Source organism: Otolemur garnettii, unplaced genomic scaffold (assembly GCF_000181295.1).
Source record: "Otolemur garnettii isolate 467f Iridium unplaced genomic scaffold, OtoGar3 scaffold00335, whole genome shotgun sequence".
Taxonomy (NCBI): Eukaryota; Metazoa; Chordata; class Mammalia; order Primates; family Galagidae; genus Otolemur; species Otolemur garnettii.
The window spans coordinates 363,149-372,741 of NW_003852730.1; positions in this window are offsets into that span (position 1 = coordinate 363,149).

A 9,593-nucleotide genomic window follows, 5' to 3' on the forward strand; every position below is an offset into this window, starting at 1 on the left:
ACCTTTCAAAAATTATCTTCAAATTACACAAATAATTCACACAAACATAATATCTATTCACCAGTAAATATGAGTAGGCAGGGGGCAGTGGTTCACGCCTACAATCCTAGCACTCTGGGAGACTGAGGCAGTTACATTGCCTGACCAGTCTAAGCCAGAGCAAGACCCCATCTTCAAAAAAAATAGATGGTCTCTGTGGTGGATACCTGTAGTCCCAGAGACAGGGGAGGCTGAGGGAAGAGAATCATTTGAGCCTAAGAGTTTGAGGTTGCTGTGAGCTATAATGCCATGCCACTCTACTGAGGGTGACAAAGTGAACTCTGTCCTCCCAGCCCAAAAGAAGTTTTCATAAATATTCACCTACAGGACAAAATAACCATTGGCCAGCAACCAAGAGAAAATGTACTATTCCTAAACCAAATAAAAGACACATGTAGGCAAATGAAGAGACTGAAAAAGAAATTCCCACTAGACACATGGTTGATTTTTATTTAACTTTTATTCTCAGTGTCTTAGAGTATACAGAGTTGAGTAATGTCATGCAAAATTATAATAAACAAAGCATCCCAAACTGACTCAGATAAAAAATGATATTATATTTTATATTTTTAATATCTTTATTTTTGTATAGAAAAATATGATGGAAAATCTTGCAATGAATACTTTGTAAATAATGGTACATTTAGCTACAAATTCCCATTTTCCTTATCCTTATATGTCAGGCAAATTTTGGTACACTATGTATAGGCAAAAACTACAAACAAAATTGACTGAGGTGAGGGGAGCTACTTTAAAAAATTAAAAAGAGGCCCAGAGCTGTGGCTCATGTCTGTAACCCTAACACTCTAGGGGGCAGAACCATGTAGATGGCAGGAGCTCACTAACACTTTTCAAAGAACTATAAATGGCCAACAAGCATTTTGAAAGATGCCTAAAGTACTAATTCTTAGGGAAATGTGAAGCAAAATCACAATGAAATGTTACATCATATAATGAACACTTAAAAATGTGTCAAGGATGTAGAGAAATTAAAAACTTAGAAATTTTGGTGAGGAAAAATGTTGCAGACTTTAATAAAAGGTATAAAGGTTTCTCAGAAAACTAAAAGGTTATTATTTGACTCTGCGCCTATAGTTCAGTGGCTGGGGCACCGGCCACAAGTACAGGGGCTGTTGGGTTTGACCCAGCCCGGGCCTGCCAAACAATAATGACAACTACAACAAAAAATAGCCTGGCATTGTGGCAGGCGCCTGTAGTCCCAGCTACTTGGGAGGCTGAGGCAAGAGAATCGCTTAACCCCAAGAGTTGGAGGTTGCTGTGAGCTGTGATGCCATGGCACTCTGCCGAGGAGGACATAATGAGACTCTGTCTCAAAAATAAATAAGTAAATAAATAAATAAATGTTATTATTCAATCCAGCAATCTCTCATCTGGGTATATATCCAAAGTACATAAACTGCAGATCAGGGAAGATACACGTCCTCACTCACATTCATCACAGCATTTTTCATAAAAGCCAAGACGTGGCCAGGTGCAGTCACTCACACATCCAATCCTAGCATTTTAGGAGGATGAGGCGGGAAGATAGCTGGACCACAGGAGTTCAAGACCAGACTAAGCAACAGTGAGACCCCCATCTCTACTAAAAGAATGGTAGGATAGCCAGGAGTTGTGGTGGCCACCTGTAGTTCCTGCTATTTGGAAGGCTGAGGCAGGATTGCTTGAACCCACGTGGAAGTTATTTTAAGCTGTGATGATGCTATAACATTCTAGCCCAGGCAACAGAGTTCTTCTCTATCTCTCACAAAAATTCTCTTTTCTACATAACTACAATGTTCCACTGTGACTGTGGACTGATCCAAAGTGGGTATTTTCTATTTTGTTTTTTGAAACAAAGTCTCACTTTTGTCAGCCTTGGTAGAGTGTGGTAGCATCACGACTCATGGCAACCTCCAACCTTTGGGCTTAAGTGATTCTCTTGCCTCAGCCTCCCAAGTAGCTGGGACTACAGACACCCACCACAATGCTGGACTATTATTTTTGTTGTTATAGTTGTCGTTGTTATTGTTGTTTAACAGGCCTGGGTCAGGTTAGAACCCACCACTCCCCAACCCCCCGTGTATGTGGGCCGGCACCCCAACCATTAAATAATGAACGCCGAGCCCAGGTATTTTTGGTTAATATTAGTTAACATTTTCTTGTATAAGAACAGGTATACTGAATATTTTATGCACTATCTGGCAATAAAATTTCATGGAAAAATTACAATTTATTAATATGAGGTTCTTATTAGGAAAGTTAATAAACATTTGAAAACAGTAAAGATAATTTTTATTATGTTATTAATATTTTTACAAAAACTGAAAAGGTTTAACTCACCCATTACAAACAATTAAAAAACATTTATAAATAAAATAAAAATATTAATTTTGTAAAATATGATAAATTATACTAGTTAAAATAAACATTTGGGAAAAATTAAAACACCATTTAGATATAGGTTGAGGAAAGTGATTCTAATCCTGCTGATTTCTGTTTGCCCAGAGTAAACTAGAACTTTCAAGTGAGCCTTTTAATACATGTGGAATTCCTACTCATTCTCTAAATTACTTGTTAAATAAGTTGAAATTCTAATACATAGTTCTGAGTATTTAAATCTAAAATTACAGAAAATTGAACACAGAATAAAATGGAATGTGAAAACATAGATAGAGACAGTAAAACCAGCCAGGCAGTAGAATACAAGTCCTGTCTTCATGTATTCCTCCCAAAGGAGCCATCTATAGGGAAAGATGCTTCAGTGAGAGCCCAGCACACAGACTCACACCTGTCATCTCACCTACTTACAGGCTCAGGAGAGAGGATCACTTAGGTCCAATAGTTTGACACCAGACTAGACGATACAGTGAGTTGCCATCTCACAATAAGTGATGTTATGAGAGCTTTAGAATCTAGGGAGGAGGTTGTGAAATCCTTCTAATGCCCTTAAGGAGGGTCATTCAGGGAAGGCCAACCCTCATTCAGCTGGCAAACTAGAGGATCCCTGTTCCCGGTTATTGACTGGAGAATGACCTGCTCACCTTTGCTCCACTGAGAATTCTCAAGGGACAATGTGGGTCTCTCTAACTTCTCAAAGCCATGATCTGGAGTAGTCCCACCCATCCAGAGACCTGGAGGGAAATGTTCACTCATGACCATGGAGACAGGCCTGCAGACCTGGGAACTTTGTGTGTTTAAATTATTTGTGTGTGTGTATATATATGTGTGCATGTATATGTACATGCTATTAGCGTGTGAATATATATGTACATTTTTGTGTGTGTATATATGCATAATATTTGTGTGTGTGTGTAAATATACCCATAAATACACACACACAAATAGTATATTTGTACACACACACACATTAGAACCTCCATAGTGAGCCCTCTCTCTACAGTGACCATCTCTTCAACTTGACCTCATTTTCATACAGCAGATATGCACCACATGTGTGTATTAGTATAGTAGGCCTAGGTCCTTATGCTAATCACCTCTTATGTTGACAAGTTTGTTACAGTCTCTTGAATGGTCAACTTGCAGAGCTTCTGCTGCCTCTGTGTGTGTGTGTGTGTATGAATAAGCATATCCTAAGCCAGAGACAGTTACAAAATAAGAAGTGTATTGTAACAACAGAGACTAGTGTATCCTCAGGAATACTCTAAACTCCTGATGATATAATATAATTAAGAAATCTATGGCTTGGCACCTATAGCTCAAGCAGATAAGGTGTCACCACATACACCAGAGGTGGTGAGGTCGAATTCTGTCCGGGCCTGCCAAACAACAATGACAACTACAACCAAAAAATAGCCAGGCATCTGTAGCGGGAGCCTATAGTCCCAGCTACTTGGGAGTCAAGAGAATAGCTTAAGCCCAGGAGTTGGAGGATGCTGTCAGCTGAGATGCCACGGCCGTCTACCCAGCGCAAAAGCTTGAGGCTCTGTCTCAAGTAAAAAAAAAAAAAAATGCAGCTGTCATAAGTGGGGGATTATACCTCTAATCCTAAATTTCAGGGAGGCTAAGGCAAATACACTGTTTGAGCTCAGGGGTTCAAGACCAACTCTCCTGAGAATGGCAAAACTAGCCAAATGTGGTAGAAGGCGCCTGTATTTCCACCTACTCAGGATGCTGAGCCAAGGGGATCCCTTGACTCCAAGTATTTAAGGTTGTGAGCTATAATGCCATGACACATGACTTTGTCTCAAAAAAAAAAAAATCCAAGAACATGGATTGCAAGGAGGAGATACTTTTAAATATATTAAGGTTGGCAAATGCTGGGCGATGAGGCTCAGGCCTATAATCCTAGCACCGTGGAAGACCAAGGAGAGTGGATTGCTTGAACTCACAAGTTTGAGACCAGACTGAGCAAAAGCAAAATCCTGTCTCTACTAAAAATAGAAAAACTGAGGCACATGTATCCCTTGAGCTGAAGGGAGAGGCTGCTGTGAGCTGTAATGCCACAGCACTCTACCCAGGGCAACAGCTTGAGACTCTGTCTCAAAACAAACAAACAAAAAAACAAAGAAATATAAACTTTATTCAGACACAGTCTCATTCTATTGTTCAGGCTACAGTGTCATAAAATCAGCCTAACTCACAGCAACCTCAAACTCCTGGGTTCAAGCAATTCTCCAATCTCACACCCACCACCAGCCCCCAGTTTGTCGGACAATATGCAACCACTACAATGCCTGGATATTTCTTCTATTTTTAGTAAAGACAGGATCTCATTCTTGTTTAGGTTGGTCTCACACTCCTGAGCTCAAGCAATAGTCCCACTTTGGGTTCCAGAGTGCTGGGATTAGAGGTGTGAGCCACCTAGAATAATAAAAAAAAATTCACAGGTATACTAAAAAATACACAAATATTTCATATCCTTAAAAGCAATGGAAGAGCAGTTAGATCCTGCACTCACATGTAAGCCATAGGAAGTTCTTTCATTCTCACTGTAACCTAGAATATCACTGAAAAGTCAGATTCTTCTGGAAATCAAAACCAAGAACAGGCCTAGTGGCTCATAACTATATGCCTAGCACTCTGGGAAGCCAAGAAGGGAGGACTGCATCAGCTCACAAGTTTGAGACTTGTCTCAGTAAGTATGAGAACTTCCCTGTATTAAATAAATAGAAAAACCATTAGCCTGGCAACAGGGAGCAACTTCTAGTCCTGGCTATTTGGGGGCTGAGGTATAAAAATCATTTGACACCAGTAGTTTAAGGTTGCTGTGAGCTAGGGTGATGTCATAGCACTCTAGTGTGAGGAAAAAGAGTGAGACTCTGAATCAATAAGAAAACAAAAATTGGCAGTGCCTATGGCTCAGTGAGCAGGGCACCAGCCCCATGTACCAAGGGTGGTGGGTTCAAACCCAACCCTGGCCAAACTGCAACAAAAAAATACCCCGCCATTGTGGCGGGCACCTGTAATCCCAGCTACTCAAGAGGCTGAGGCAAGAGAATTGCCTAAGCCCAGAAATTGGAGGTTGCTGTGAGCTGTGTGACACCATGGCATTCTACTGAGGGCGATAAAGTAAGACCCTGTCACTACAAAAACTAAAATAAAATAAAATAAAATACAAATTAAAAAAATAAGTAAAAACAAGAAGACAGATGGTTTTATGTAGGAACAAGAGAAAGAAACCCAGGCTTCTCAGAAATCACTTCCAATGAAGCTGAGCTTTCCTAATCACACTGTATTGTGTGGTTTCCTCCCAGAACTTGGACCTCTGACCAGTGTTACCTGCTTCACTCACCCCAACCTACCTGAGTGCTTGAGTAGTGTCTGCTGTGTCTTCACCTTCCAGGGTTCTTTGCTTTGCTCCAGACAGGTGATGAGGTCTGGCTTAGAGACAGTAAGACCTGTTTTATTAAAAAAAATAATTAGTGGGCAGTGCCTGTGGGTCAAATAAGTAGGGTGCTGGCCCCATATACTGGAGGTGGCAGGTTCAAACCTGGTCCCAGTCAAAAACTGAAAAAAAAGAAAGAAAAAAAATTGGGATTCTTCAATTGGCAATCTAATGCCTTGGTGAAGTATAGAAAAGAACGTTTTAGAAGATCCTGAAATAATAATCCCAGATTTCCTTGCAGAAACTTCAAAATCTTTAAAAAGTATTTAAAGTTGGAAAATTCCTAAATCCTCCACTACCAAAACTACTGAAATAAAATTTGGTGCTAGAAAACAGATTTAAAGTTATGCGTAACAATCTGTGCCACAAAACTTTTGAAATTTCCATTAATCTAGATAAGGATATAAATTAGCTCAAAAAAGGGCAAGATTAATGCCAAAATAAAACAAATCCAATTTTTTTCTTTTCTATACCAAGATATTCTATAATTTTCCAAAGAAACAAGAACCTGATACTTAGTCTATGAATAAATTCAATAAAAACCTTCTACAATGAGAGAATGTGAATTGCTTAGTGTAGCCCTGAACTGTATATTTACATTATCCTCACCGAGGAAGAGCAGGGTTCTGTAGGTCTCTAACATGACATCCCGATACAAATGCTGCTGAGCAGGGTCCAGGCAGGCCCACTCATCCATAGAGAATTCAATAGACATATCCTTGAATGTCAACGCTCCCTGAAAATCAAAGATATTTATCAAGAAGCCACAAGGAGACTGAATTTCACTTTTAGTTAAATGCGTGGAGAGAACTCTTGCTGACTTACATAAGTGAGTGCAATTACCTAACAATTATATTCCCTCATGTGTTACCTAACACTGAAGACAGGGGTGGAATGGCATCCACAAAACCAGTGACAGATTGTACATTTATGGTTGACACAGTAGAAATAAAAGGCCGCCAATACCAGCATGTACAATTTTGTGCCTTATTTACACCATACATTATAACCTGTGTATGGTTTTTGTATGACAATGTCATGATGATATAAATGGTAACTCTAAAGTGTTAATGTGTACAAGAAAGAGCTGGAGATCTTTTAAAAATACACGTTGTTATTCAGATGACATGGGGTGAAGATTCCATTTCTAAGTTTCCAACAAGCTCAACAGGAATGACAATGCTTCAGTCCCATGATGATATTTTGTCAAACATGCAGTGAGCTGCAGACACTGGATTTACCCCAGTTGATTCCTAAACTGGTAAACAAAGATGACAACCTTTACTTCCCAAGAAAGGTATATGGAAGAGAATCTAAGAAAAATGGCTGCATCCTCAATAAATGTTTTGATTTGCTCACATTAGTTGATAATCTTCCCAAGTTCTTATTAACAATACAGAAGATGCACTGAACCCTACAATGGAATGTGTACAAGAACACCGTAACTGAGTGAATAACATTAACATCAACTGCAACAGGATGAATTAGTACCAGGTGCTGATTCACAAGTGCAAACACATCACTGCTATGTAGTACTGGCCAGAAAAAGTCAATCATAATCTGATAAAAACTACTCGAGAAAAACCCAGTTTGGGGAAAGTTCCAGTTAAAGATATCTGGAATGTCTTCTAATCTGTAATTATGTCCTTAAATAGCTTTTTTTTTTTTTTTTTGAGACAGAGCCTCAAGCTGTCCCCCTGGGCAGAGTGCCGTGGCATTACAGCTCACAGCAACCTCCAACTCCTGGGCTCAAGCGAGTCTCCTGCCTCCGCCTCCCAAGTAGCTGGGACCACAGGCGCCTGCCACAACACCCGGCTATTTTTTGGTTGCAGCCGTCATTGGTGTTTGGTGGGTCCGGGCTGGGGATTCGAACCCGCCACCTTAGGTGTACGTGGCTGGCGCCTTAGCCGGTTGAGCTATAGGCGACGAGCCTAAATAGCTTTCTTTACCATCCCAGAAAGCAATTCTTTTCTAACTATTCTGTTGATGAGAACTTTGAATTACTCTAGGTAGTTAATGCCATGTTCTGTAAAAGTGTATGGACCTCATCCTATTTTACATAAGACCGTTGGAGCTTTCAGATGGAAGCTAAACAGTACATATTCCTCATCTTTGCTACTATGCAATGATCCAATCTCATTCAAAACAGAAATCTTGGGCATCCACATTTTCTGATTTTCAACAGAGAGAAATGGAACATTTTCATTGTTTCAGGAAACAAACTTAAAGCGAGAATTTTTTAGGGCATATGGGGATCCTGGATGGAGAGAAACTGGAAAGAAAACTCTGCCTGCCATATGTAATGGAGAAGGAGTTTTGGAGACTCTTGACTATAAAAGAAAAGGGGAAAAGAGGATTTGAAACAAACTCATTAGGTAGGAACATCACAAGTAGAGAAGGAAAGGTTTGCAAAGTCTAAAAACATGACATTGCAGGAGAAAAAGTGCGCACAGCCCTGGATCCTGGACTGAGTTACCCAAGAGACAATCACTTCTTTCTCTTTCTCCTGCTTCCCTTGATTTTCTTCTCAGGCGAGATTATCTGGACACATTACTCCTGCACCTTGACCATATGCCTTTAAAGGCATCAGCATAAGCTCTTCACCTGCTACCATCATACCCACATGCAGAAGGACCTTGAAGTACAGAGAAAATTTTACCCTTTCCCATGCTTTATCACAGGAGAGAGGAAGAAGGAGGTTCCACATAATGACCAAAGTGTGAGTTTCTAATTTTTTGGCCTCCAGTGTCCTCCCCTGACAGCAATTTCTGCTATGGAAATGGGAATATGGGCCCTCTGACCTTTTTCTGGAAAAAATAAATAAACTTGACTGTCTTAAATGTATCTGGAAACCCTCGTGCTTGGCACTGGACTTTCATTAGCATCACAGGGGTCCACATGGATGACACCAGCCACACTAATAGAATCTGTGGGCAGGCAGAATCACAGATGATGGTTCTTCTTCAAACTGCCCATGGAAACCTACCTGGAAGCCTGGGCTGAGAAACACTTAGCTAAGCATCGCCTCTCAGACTTCAGTATGCATACGAGGTATTTCTCAGTATGCCTCTCTCAGCATCTGATTCAATAACAGCAGCAGTTACTCCATCTTCAAACAAATAATCAGTTTTATTTCACAATGCCTATTTATGTTCGTCATTAAGAATTTCAGAAAGTCCAGCCAGATGATTCAAGCCTATAGTCCCAACACTCTTGTAGACCCAAGGCAGGTGGCTTGTGTGAGCTCAGGAGGACCAGATCATACTGAGCAAGACTGAGAGCCTGTCTCCATTATTGCTGGGCATTATGGCAGGTGCCTGTAGTCCCAGCTCCTAGGGAGGATGAGGCAAAAGTATGACTTTAGCCCAGGAGTTTTAGTAATGCCACATTACTCTATGAAGGGTGACTGAGAACCTGCCTCATAAAAGAAAAAATTTCAGGAACGGTTTTGACCCATTCAATACAGTATCAATCTTGAAGAACTCCTCATGAAGGAAAATAGTGAGCAGTGAACCCCCATTTCTGTGTTGGGTTACTTGATGTCAGCCTGACAGCCAGATGGCAAAAAACCATTCCAACGAGACATGGGGATCTGAACACAGAGAAAGCTTGCACACACAGTGTCCCAAGCTCCTTTCCCCTTTCACCACCTTCTGGTCAGCCCAGGAACATGAGGTGCTCTTTGCAACACTAGTCAGCCATCTCCTCA